General features: G+C 45.0%; 1 pseudogene; it reads right to left on the bottom strand.

Annotated features, from left to right (window-relative positions):
- On the bottom strand, positions 1-10,537 carry LOC121936402 (annotated as a pseudogene).
- Positions 10,538-10,557: the final 20 nt, after the last annotated feature.

Raw genomic sequence — 10,557 nt, 5'->3', positions numbered from 1 at the left:
CTACCGACGTTCATTGAGCTGTGAGTCTTGTCTCAGCAGGGCAACCTGATAGCGGGGTTTGCTCACAGTGGGATACCACACAGTGTCACTTGCGAGGTCCAGAGCGCACAGCAAGGAAGGTGCTTGCTCAGCCATGTTGGACGACAAAGCCGTGGCTGGGCCTGAAGAAAGAGTACAGCCATTATAGAGGTGCATGTGTTTGAGGCCATGAAGCCGACAGTGGACAAAACCAGCGCACAGAGTGCCAATGCCTGGCCCAAAACAGGTTGGAGGAGTTGAAGTCATCCGGCGGGTGAGTATGAGCAATTCAATGCAGTTACGTTTCTCTCTTGTTAGTACTTACAAACAAGTCTGTTTGCTTAGAGTTGTAGCTTAGATTAGACTGATAACTCAGGACACTGCGGAGATAATTTGCTTTCATCCCATTCTTTCAGGGATAGATCTACCAAAAACATTTATGTCTCAGCTCTAAATCCCTTTTGGTAGATATCTTGGTTTCTGTCCGGCTGTGTTCCTTTGTTAATACGAAATCGGGAAAGATACGGTTCAGATCCCTGAAGACACACAACATAAATCCCATGGACCTTATCACACTCGACAAATCCCACTCAGAAACGGGATTTTAAATTAAACGTAGAAGAAAAATCCCACAAATGCCCGAATAAAATACATCTTGTAAATTATTATATTATTATTATTATTATTATTATTATTATTATTATTATCCCACTCTCCCTACAGATCAAGGTGGGTTACAATAGTATAGTAAAAATACAAATAACATTACCTTTGGGAACCTCTTTCAGGATCTCTTTGGCCCACGGCAGATGCTTCTCAAACGTCATTTCTTCCAACAGCAACAACGCGGACTTTCCAAAAGTAAGAAGGTGTCATTTTTTTCCACTTTCCCGTTTGCTTTATTTTCCTAGTATTGCTGTTTGGGGCAAAAGATGTCTTCTGAAAAACATCCCACATGTGATAAGGTCCCATGAAACATCTCTTCTTCGGCTGTCCCAGTCATGGCAACCGTCTTTCCTCCGTGGGCCAAGAGATCCTGAAAGAGGTTCCCAAAGGCAATGCGATTTGACGCATGTGTTTAAGAAAAGAAATGGGACCAATGCTTTTGTTCAATGTATAATCATTAAACAGTGAGTAAACCAAGGCTCAAGGTTGGAGCAAAGGCAACCTAAGATACCTGGTGGCATTCCAATACCATCTGTTGAGTAGCTCCCTCCTAGCAGAAGGATCAGTGTAGTATGACATGGCGCTGGATATGAAATTGAGTGTGGATTATGTTCTGGAGACCAAGGTTCAATTCTCAGTTCAGCCATGACATCCACTTTGGGTAGTCACAATCTGCTCAGCCTCAGGAGAAGTCCAATGGCAAACCTCGGAACAAATCTTGCCAAGAAAAACCCCATGATAGGTTTGCCTTAGGGTCACCACTAAAGTCAGAAACGTCTTGAAGGCACGCAACACACAGCATGGTACAATTGCCCTTCTTTTCCAGACTCTCAAAATGTCATGAGACCAGCATAGTGTGGGGTTTGAGCACTGGACTACAACTCTGGAGACCAGGGTTTCGAATCCCTGCTAGAACATAAAAAACAACTGGGGCAAGTTACGCCTCTCTCAGCCTCAGAGGTGGGCAATGGCAAACATGCCAAGAAAAACCTGACGACAGGCTTGCCTTAGGGTTGCCGTAAGTCGAAAATGACTTGGAGGGACACAATAGCAACAAACCTGGAAACCATGTTTGGAAACTATCCAACTATCCTCTTTTTTTTCTTGAGAATATCAAGAAGGGGAAAAATGTTGAAGTAAAGCAAAAAGTAACGCAAAAAGCTGTTGTTGGAGAGATACTAAGAATTAATTTGGACTGTGGGGAAAGAGAGCTGTGCTTTCGGCGCATGGCAACACATATGGGATCTCTAAAAACAAAGTGCAAAGATGTTTCCAAAAATGCTGATGGAGCATGAGTTGGCATGTGGTTTCCCGACCCCCCAAAAGTTTGTTTCCCCAAAGTTTTCGTCAATGAAGGATAAATGCGGACACACAGATAAGTATGCAAGAAACAGTTTGGGCACAATTCATTTTTATTTACTGACTCGAAACCCCGACTGTTCTGTTGGTAATGCAAACATGTCCTTTCCACGAAGCCCTGTCTTGCTTTAGCAAAGGTTCCCTAAAATGTATTGTTCCAAGTGGATGGATATTTCGGGAAGCAAAGGCCATTCCAAGGCCTTTAAAAGAGATGGACTGATGCAGATTTACTTTCTGGCATTTTCGTTACGAATCGCTTGAACACTTTCATGCTCTCAGGGATTAGAAAAGGATCTTAAAAAGCACACAAGCTCAGTTTTACAATTGACTCGTATTGCTGTCTATCCACAAACCTTTGCTGCAATGCGCTGGCAGAAACAATCCAGTTTGACACCACTTTAACCACCAGCGCTGATGTTATGTAATTCTGGGAACTAGCTTGTTGTGGCAACCAGACAGAGAAGGCTAAATAGTTCACAAAACTACAATTCCCCTCCTTCCATGGCAGTTCAAGTGGTATTAAACTGGTTATTTCTGCAGTACGGATGTAACTTGAGGTCCTCAGTGTTGCTTCTCTTCTTAGGTCTGATTTCTCTCGCTTTCCCGCAACTTCCAAATGAACTCTCTTGATGCTGGTTTTTCTTGCTACGACTGGCAGAAACTACTACATTAAAAGTGTTAAGATCCAAATCCTCTAGTTTCCCAAATGATCGCATTGTCTGCAATGGTACATATAGGGTTAGAATGCTGATTTATATTATCCCAAAGAGGTTACGCTTAAACCTAGACATCTGTTATGAAAAGTATAGGAGAGCATCACTACCAAATATAGGAAGGGTAAAAAAGAGGGGGAAAGAGTCCATCATATTTGGAGATTATGGGTCTTCGTCGTCTACATGGCTTTGTTTTCCCTGGATTTTCTTGCCTCCCTCTCCTCCTCCCGCCTTTGGAGTCGTTGGCTCAGTTCTTCGGTGAACAAAGGGCAACAGGACTTCTAGGAAAGAGAAACAAAGAGAGCATGCGAAGACTGAATGAGTGATGCACCATTTTGCTAAGAAAGGAGACTACCTTTACTTAGCTGAAGCACCAGTCTGTATGCAATGCCATCATATGGTTTTTAAACTATAACGTCATTTTAGGTACTACAAGTTGAGTCTTATCCGGAATTCCAAATCCAAAGGTATTCCAAAATGCGTGGATATAGGATGTGGCAACACCTGGCCGAATAGAAGACTAATGTGAAGGGATCTGGGAGTCCAAGTAGACACAAGTTGAACATGAGTCAACAGTGTGATGCGGCAGCTAAAAAGGTCAATGTATTTTAGGCTGCATCAATAGCAGTATAGTGTCTATAGTAACAGTGGCACTCTATTCTTTGCCTGGGTCAGGCCTCACCCAAATCCTGTGTCCAGTTCTGGGCAACCGATTCAAAAGGGACATTGAGATACTGGAGCCATGTGTCCAAAGGAGGGGACTAAAATGGTGTAGGGTCTGGAAACCATGCCCTCATGAGGAATGGCTTAGGGATCTGGGGATGTTTAGCTGGAGAAGAGAAGGTTAAGAGGTGATATGATATGCCCTGTTTAAGTATTTGAAGGGATGTCATATTGAGGAGGGGCAATCTTGTTTTGCTGCTCCAAAGAATAGGACCTAGAGCAATGGATGCAAGCTACAGGAAAAGAGATTCCAGCTCAACATTAGGAGGAACTTCCTGACAATGAGAGATGTTCACAGTGGAAGATGCTGCTTGGAGAAAGGATGGAGTCTTCTCCTTTGGAGGTCTTTAAACAGAGGCTGGATGGCCATCTGTCAATGGGGATGCTTTGATTGGGATTTCTTGCATGGCAGAATGAGGTTGGACTGGATGGCCCTTCGGTCTTTCCGCTCTATGATCTATCATTCTAAGTCGGAAATGACTGAAGGCACACAACAACATCATCTTAGGTCTCCCATTCTGCACTTTCCCCCAGTCTGCTTAACATTTTCAAGGAACAAGGAAAGATGACAAGGACGTCTACAACCCTCTGCGAGAACACTGCCACTTGAGTTTTTTATCTTGTTCAATGTAAGACGGATCAAAGCTCTGGCCTCAGTTCAAGGAAGCTTGTACACATCAAAAAACCATTCAGTTCGGAAACACTATTCCTTAGAGACCTGATTCCATAGACACTATGCTTCAGTGATGAAATATCAAGAACCCTTGCTTCTGCCAGTCTTATATTTCAGATGTTAATAACAAGGTGGCAATGGGTGCGTTTCCCAGCTTGGAAAGTTACACTTTAACTACAATAACCGTGTCCTTCATAACCTTCAAGTTGTCTAGAGGATGCTGGAGAGTGGCAGTCACAGATGTAACTTTATTTCCAGATCCTGTGGTTCACACTTATGTGTGCTTTTGGTTTGCCATGCCCAAAAGGATATTGCAATACTGGAAAAGGTGCAGCGAAGGAGAATGGAAAACGTTTGTAGGCTTTCACCGTGATCCTTGCTAACATAGCCACCATTTTCTCTGCTTTGCTTTTCATCCTTTTTGAAAATGTACGTGTTTTCTTAACCCCACCCTGAACCTGGTTGTATCCTCCAGACATCATACAACCATGCAATTTTAGGTTGCATCATAGATGTATAGTGTCTAGATCAAGAGAAGTGATAGTGCCATTCTATTCTGCTTTGGTCAGGCCCCACCTGGAATATTGTGTCCAGTTATGGGCCAAAACATTCATAAAGGACATTGAGAAACTGGAGCCATGTGTCCACAGGAGGGTGACTAAAACGTGAGGGTCTGGAAACCATGCCATGAGGAACGACTCAGGGAGCTGAGGATGTTTAGCCTGGAAGAAGGCTAAGAGGTGAATATGATAGCCCTGTTTAAAATATTTGAAGGATGTCATATATTGAGGAGGGAGCAAGCTTGTTTTCTGCTGCTCCAGAGAACAGGACCCAGAGCAATGGATGCAAGCTCCAGGAAAAGAGATTCCACCTCAACATTAGGAGGACCTCCTGAGAGTAAGAGCTGTTTGACAGTAGAACAAACTCCCTCGCGAGAGTAGTGAGTCCCTCTCCTTGGAGATCTTTAAACAGAGGCTGGATGGCCATCTGGGGATGCTTTGGTTGGGAGTTCCTGCATGCAGAATGGGGTTGGACTGGATGGCCCTTGTGGTCTCTTCCAACTCTATGATTCTATGACTCTATGTTTTGTTCCATAGTTCCCTCTGCGTCCTCCAGCCTTTAGGATGCACACAAACAGTGATGCCTGTCGGAATTTTGTAAGTTCTTTGGCACCATTTCCTTTGCGTTCATCCCTTGCATCCTCTTGTTACAGTCCTTAAGTTTCACCCTTGACTTGTCCACAGGTAATATTGGCAATCTATAACTTTGGCCCCAAAACCTGCCCTTGTCTTATAGATGTGGTCAAACGTATACTCGAGTATATAGGGTACTTCTAGAAGCCCAGAAAATACATGCTGACTCTTCTTAGCCTAATACGTGGAAAATCCTTGTACAAAAGCAATAGGAAGCAGGGAGAGATGTCATCTGGCATCTTCATTAAGTCAATCTCAGCGTTGGAAAAGCTGCTTACCCCCCTTACATAATGCACTAAATCCTACTGTTAGTCCCAACTATGTAGAGACGTCTTGTAACACTTTTGGAGACTTTGTTCTACTTCTCAGATGCTCCTGCTGCCAACTTCTTTCTTTCGATTAGTCTCAAAGGTGTGCTACAAGATCTCTCTAATAAGCAGTGAGCATTGATAGATGAAAGTGACAAGGAACCCAGCATGCCACTCACCTTCTCCTGTTCGGCTCTGTGCTTGCTTTTTCTGGATAACTCGACCACAGCGACAACCATCCCCAATAAAAGGCCCATGGCGAGGATCAGGAGATGCCTCCAAGAGCATGAGGCTTCAGGGGCTCCATTGTTCGTGATCGTACGTCGGAGCAGCTGCTTTCCACCAACTTGCTCCGAAGGTAGTCAACTCACCGGATTCTCCGAGTTTCAGGATTGCCACTGAGAGCTTGTTTTGTCCAAGGGGATCCTGAGGATAGTCAGAGCTTGGTAAATTAGGTTCTGTCTGCATAGACCAGATGAATGTTAGTGTTTTGTGGGTTTTTCGGACTATGTGGCCATGTTCTAGAAGAGTTTCTTCCTGATGTTTCACCAGCATCTGTGGCTGGCATCTGCAGAGAATGCTGGCATGGAAAAAGTGGGTATATATTCCAGGCAAGCATTCTCTGAAGATGCCAGATGCCACAGATGCTGGCGAAACGTCAGGAAGAAACTCTTCTAGAACATGGCCAATAGGCCGAAAACTCAGAAATATCTATGGATGCCGGCCATGAAGACTTCAACTTGTGGTGTGAATGTCTGCATGATGCCCAGTCGTTTTGAACACTGAACCTGCCATATACCTCCCTAAAGCATTTCAAAAACCCTCACCCTTTGCTCTGGATCTTCCTAGACGATCTGGAGTCCTAGGTTGCAGGGCCAAGTGGCTGTTTACAACATGTACTACCCAATAACACTACCATAACTTAGAATCAACATTGGAAGAGACCCTAAGGGCCATCCAGTCCAACCCCATTCTGCCATGCAGGAACTCAAAACCAAACATGTTTAGGTGGAATCTCTTTTCCATAGAGCTTGCATCCATTGTTCCATGTTTCTAGTCTCTGGAGCAGCAGAAAACAAGCTTGCCCCCTCCTCAATGTGACATCCCTTCAAATATTTATCACTGCTATAACCGTCTCTTCTCCGGCTAAACAACCCCAGCTCCCAAGTGTCTCCTCATAGCATGGTTTCCAGACCTACGTTGCTCACTCTGATGTCAGAACAAGAGCCCAAAGCAGCAGTGCAGGTGGCACAGTGAGCATTGCAAACAACCACTTGGCATGCAATAGTGGGCCCCAGGTAAATAGTAGGATGTTGGAGCAGCTCCGAGGCCAGAATACTCCTCGGCTGCTCCTGGGAGGATTCTGACCCATGCATACGGCCTTACATTCTGAAACTACATCTCTAAGACTCTCTCAGCTAGCAGTTTAATGAGGTAAAGCAGTAATTGCCTTTAATTGGCGTACACATTGTAAACCACTTAGGTAGCGCTAAGTGCACATAAGTGGTACAGAAAATGTACTTACTATTGCTATTACTAATAGTAAAAGGTATAGTGGAGGGAGAGAGATCAAATTCTAGCCGCGCTAGTCTGTAAAATCAGTAATGCAAAGGGATCTTGGAGCACTTTTGAGACGAAGTGAAAGAAGTTGGCAGCATGAGCTTTGGTAGACTTAAGGCTTGAAACAGAGGCAAAGGTGCCACCTTCAGGCTGCATTGGGGGGGCTTGGTGGTTTAGGCGTCACACGCCCCAAAACGCAGTCGGAGGCCATTCCGATGCCCACACACCAAGTGAGAAGAACCAGGTCCAAAAGGACAGGTATAAATCAGGTCCTTCTGGCAGCCTGTTCAGACTGAGATCGGAGCAGCAGTCGCCACAATCCTGGCGCAACCTGGCCAGTTTGGTCCCTTTGGGCCAAAACGCATTTGAAGAATGCATCTGAAGAAGTAGAACTCAAGTCTATGAAAGCTTATGCTACCAACTTCTTCTGTTCACTAGGGTAACGCAAGTTGAAGTGTCGGGGCTGATCAATGAGAAAAGGCCAAAAGAATGGAACCATGTGAACAAAAAGCAGAGTGGCAACTGAAGCCTAATCCAACTTGACTCAGAAAAACATTTCGGACAACACCGCCGACATTTGCGATCGTACCTTTTGGGTGGCAATGCCAAATCCCCTGGCCCTAAGACTCTGGAGAACGGATCAAGTTGCAGTGCCTGCAATGGCAAGGTCTTGAGAGATGGACTCGCCGATGAAGGCATAATTCGAATCCAGCACGCGCTGAATGGCCTCCTGTAATTCTTGGCGAAAACGGTCTCCTTCTTTTTGTTCATGGACTCGTAGACCATCTGCTGGATCGGGTTCTTGGAGTTCTGCAGCAACGACATTAAGATGTAAGGAAATGGTCACTTCAACAAGGAAAGGCAGAGGTAGGCTACTTCACACATAAATGTGCTTTGTGTAGGATAGGATATCTGCTAGAAGTTGATCATAGAATGATGCTGGAGGACCTACAAATGCCTAGAGAAGTGTTTTTCTCTAGGAACGTCCAGAACAACTCTGTGGTCACCTTCCATCAGAAGAGATTCCTAGAGAGAACATATTAATCATATCCACAAAAATCAAAAGCCGCAAATGTGGAGGGCCAACTGTGCATAAAAACAGAAGCAGGGGTTGAGACCTTCACCAATACGGATGCATCTAACATGATGCCAGCCCTTCGTTTCCGCACCAGAGGGCCATTTTGAGCGCACCTTGAAATAGAGGAGCGGGGAAGAGCCTTCCATGGTCCCGAAGTCCAGCTGCCTCTGTTTCACAGATCTTCGAAGGTCTGGATGGAGAGCTGCTCGGATCCCGACTCCAAGATGAAGCTGAACCCAGCGATTATGCCGTCAGGAGCACAATGCTGAAAAGCCACACAGATGCAGAAATTATCCGGACGGCGAGAGATCTGGGCTGAGGCATGCGCCTGTGTGGCGAAGAAAGGAGGCATGGAGTTAACATGAGGATAAAGAGTGGGAAGCAGGCCGCCCAAGGAATTTCCTAGTAAAGTTAGTCTCTTGCGACCTTGGAAAGAATCCACTTTGCGTCTCCATCACTAATGTGTTGCTTAAAGACATGACTCAGGTTTCGAAAGCAGGGTTCCCTACATTGGTTAGCATTAAAAAGAAAAAGTATTTCACTAAAAAAAATACAACAAACAGGCAAACAAGTATGTAAATTCTTAGCTTTTTGTGGGTTTTTCGGGCCATGTGGCCATGTTCTAGAAGTGGTTTCTTCCTGACGTTTCGCCAGAATCTGTGGCTGGCACCATGGCTTTCTCCGAAGATGCCAGCCACAGATGCTGGCGAAACATCAGGAAGAAACTCTAGAACATGGCCACATAGTCCCCAAAACCCCATAAAAAACTATGATCCGGCCATGAAAGCCTCGACTTCACATATCGCGGGATTTGCTTGGCGGGTTTCTTCAGAGGGGGTTTGCCAATGCCATCCTTGGGCTGAGAGAGTGCGACTTGCCCAAGGTCACCCAGTGGGTTTTTAGGCTCAGGTAGGGATTTGAAACCCAGAGCCATAGTCCAACGTTCAAACCAATGCACTAGGCTGGCCCCTCCAGCAACATGACAACTGGGGTAAGGAATGCTAAATGCCGTCTCTTAGAGGAAATGCTTGTTACGTATTGCGAATTAGGGGGCATTTTTTTGATATATCCTCCCCACCCAGCCCAACCATTTTGAATCCTAAATAACAAGGAGTAAAAAGGAAGTCATTTCTGGTTATTTAAAATTATTATGAAAATGGCCTGGAAAGGCCTAAAACTGAGCAAAAGCCCTCTATAACCTCCTAAGAGGCATGGTATGGGGTTTTCGTGGCAAGATTTGTTCAGAGGAGGTTTGCCATTGCCTCCCCCTAAAGCTGGAGAGAGAGTGACTTGCCCCATGGTCACCCAATGGGTTTCATGGCTTACCTTGCAAGGTGGGTCACACATCCTTAGTATAGTGGACCATACTGGGTTTTGATCCAGGACACACACACCCCCGCCCCCATGGATGCCAAAATCCATGGATTGCTCAAGTCCCATCCAATACAATGGGTATTATTATTACTAATCTTTGCAAAGTCCACTTGTAGCTGCGGGGTTTGGTTCCAGGAATCATCCCTTGGAAACAAAATCCATGGAATACTCAAGTCCAATTCAATCCAATGGAAGAAACAAATTGTGTGTACTAATTAGAAAAGGGAAAACAATCATGTTTGACTATTTGGAATGCATGCTTTTATCTGCATGTGTTCAAGCTGTGGAGCTTGCCGTCCGTGGAATGAAAAAATCCCTGGATAACGGAGGGCCGACTGTATATGGGTCAGACAGGCCCTAACTATATGCCTCTAGGCAACTGCTTCCTATATAGACAGCTTCAGGTTCGCAACAAGAAAGATCATATGGCTACCTTGCAAGGTAGAACGCTCCTGCACCCGAACACACAGCTATTGAGCGAATGTGAAAACGCATGTCTTCATTTACCCTCCATCACAGGGATGATTCTAGGACGAGGAAAAAGCAGCGGGGCAATCATTCATTTCACCCATTGGAGGACATTGGATATCCACCGCATTCTGGAGTTATTCACTAGAAATGGCTCATTGCACCATGAAAACCATTCAAACTGGAATTGTGTACGTTTCCTGCAACGTTTTCCTGTGCTTCATCCTTTGCATTCATCCTGTGTTACATACTCCTAAGTTTTACTCTAGGGCTTTCACAAAGTCGTATCCAAATCCACTTTGACCCGAACAACCTACCCTCGACTTAACATGAGGCCGAAGTATATTACGGTACATGGATTCTAGGTGGTAATCTGCGGATGGACCCCTCTGTTGGATCACCATGGTCCGTTAATTCAATGGGT

The sequence above is a fragment of the Sceloporus undulatus genome, chromosome 7 (assembly GCF_019175285.1).
Source record: "Sceloporus undulatus isolate JIND9_A2432 ecotype Alabama chromosome 7, SceUnd_v1.1, whole genome shotgun sequence".
In the NCBI taxonomy this organism is placed as follows: Eukaryota; Metazoa; Chordata; class Lepidosauria; order Squamata; family Phrynosomatidae; genus Sceloporus; species Sceloporus undulatus.
This window is presented reverse-complemented; position numbering and strand designations above follow the sequence as displayed.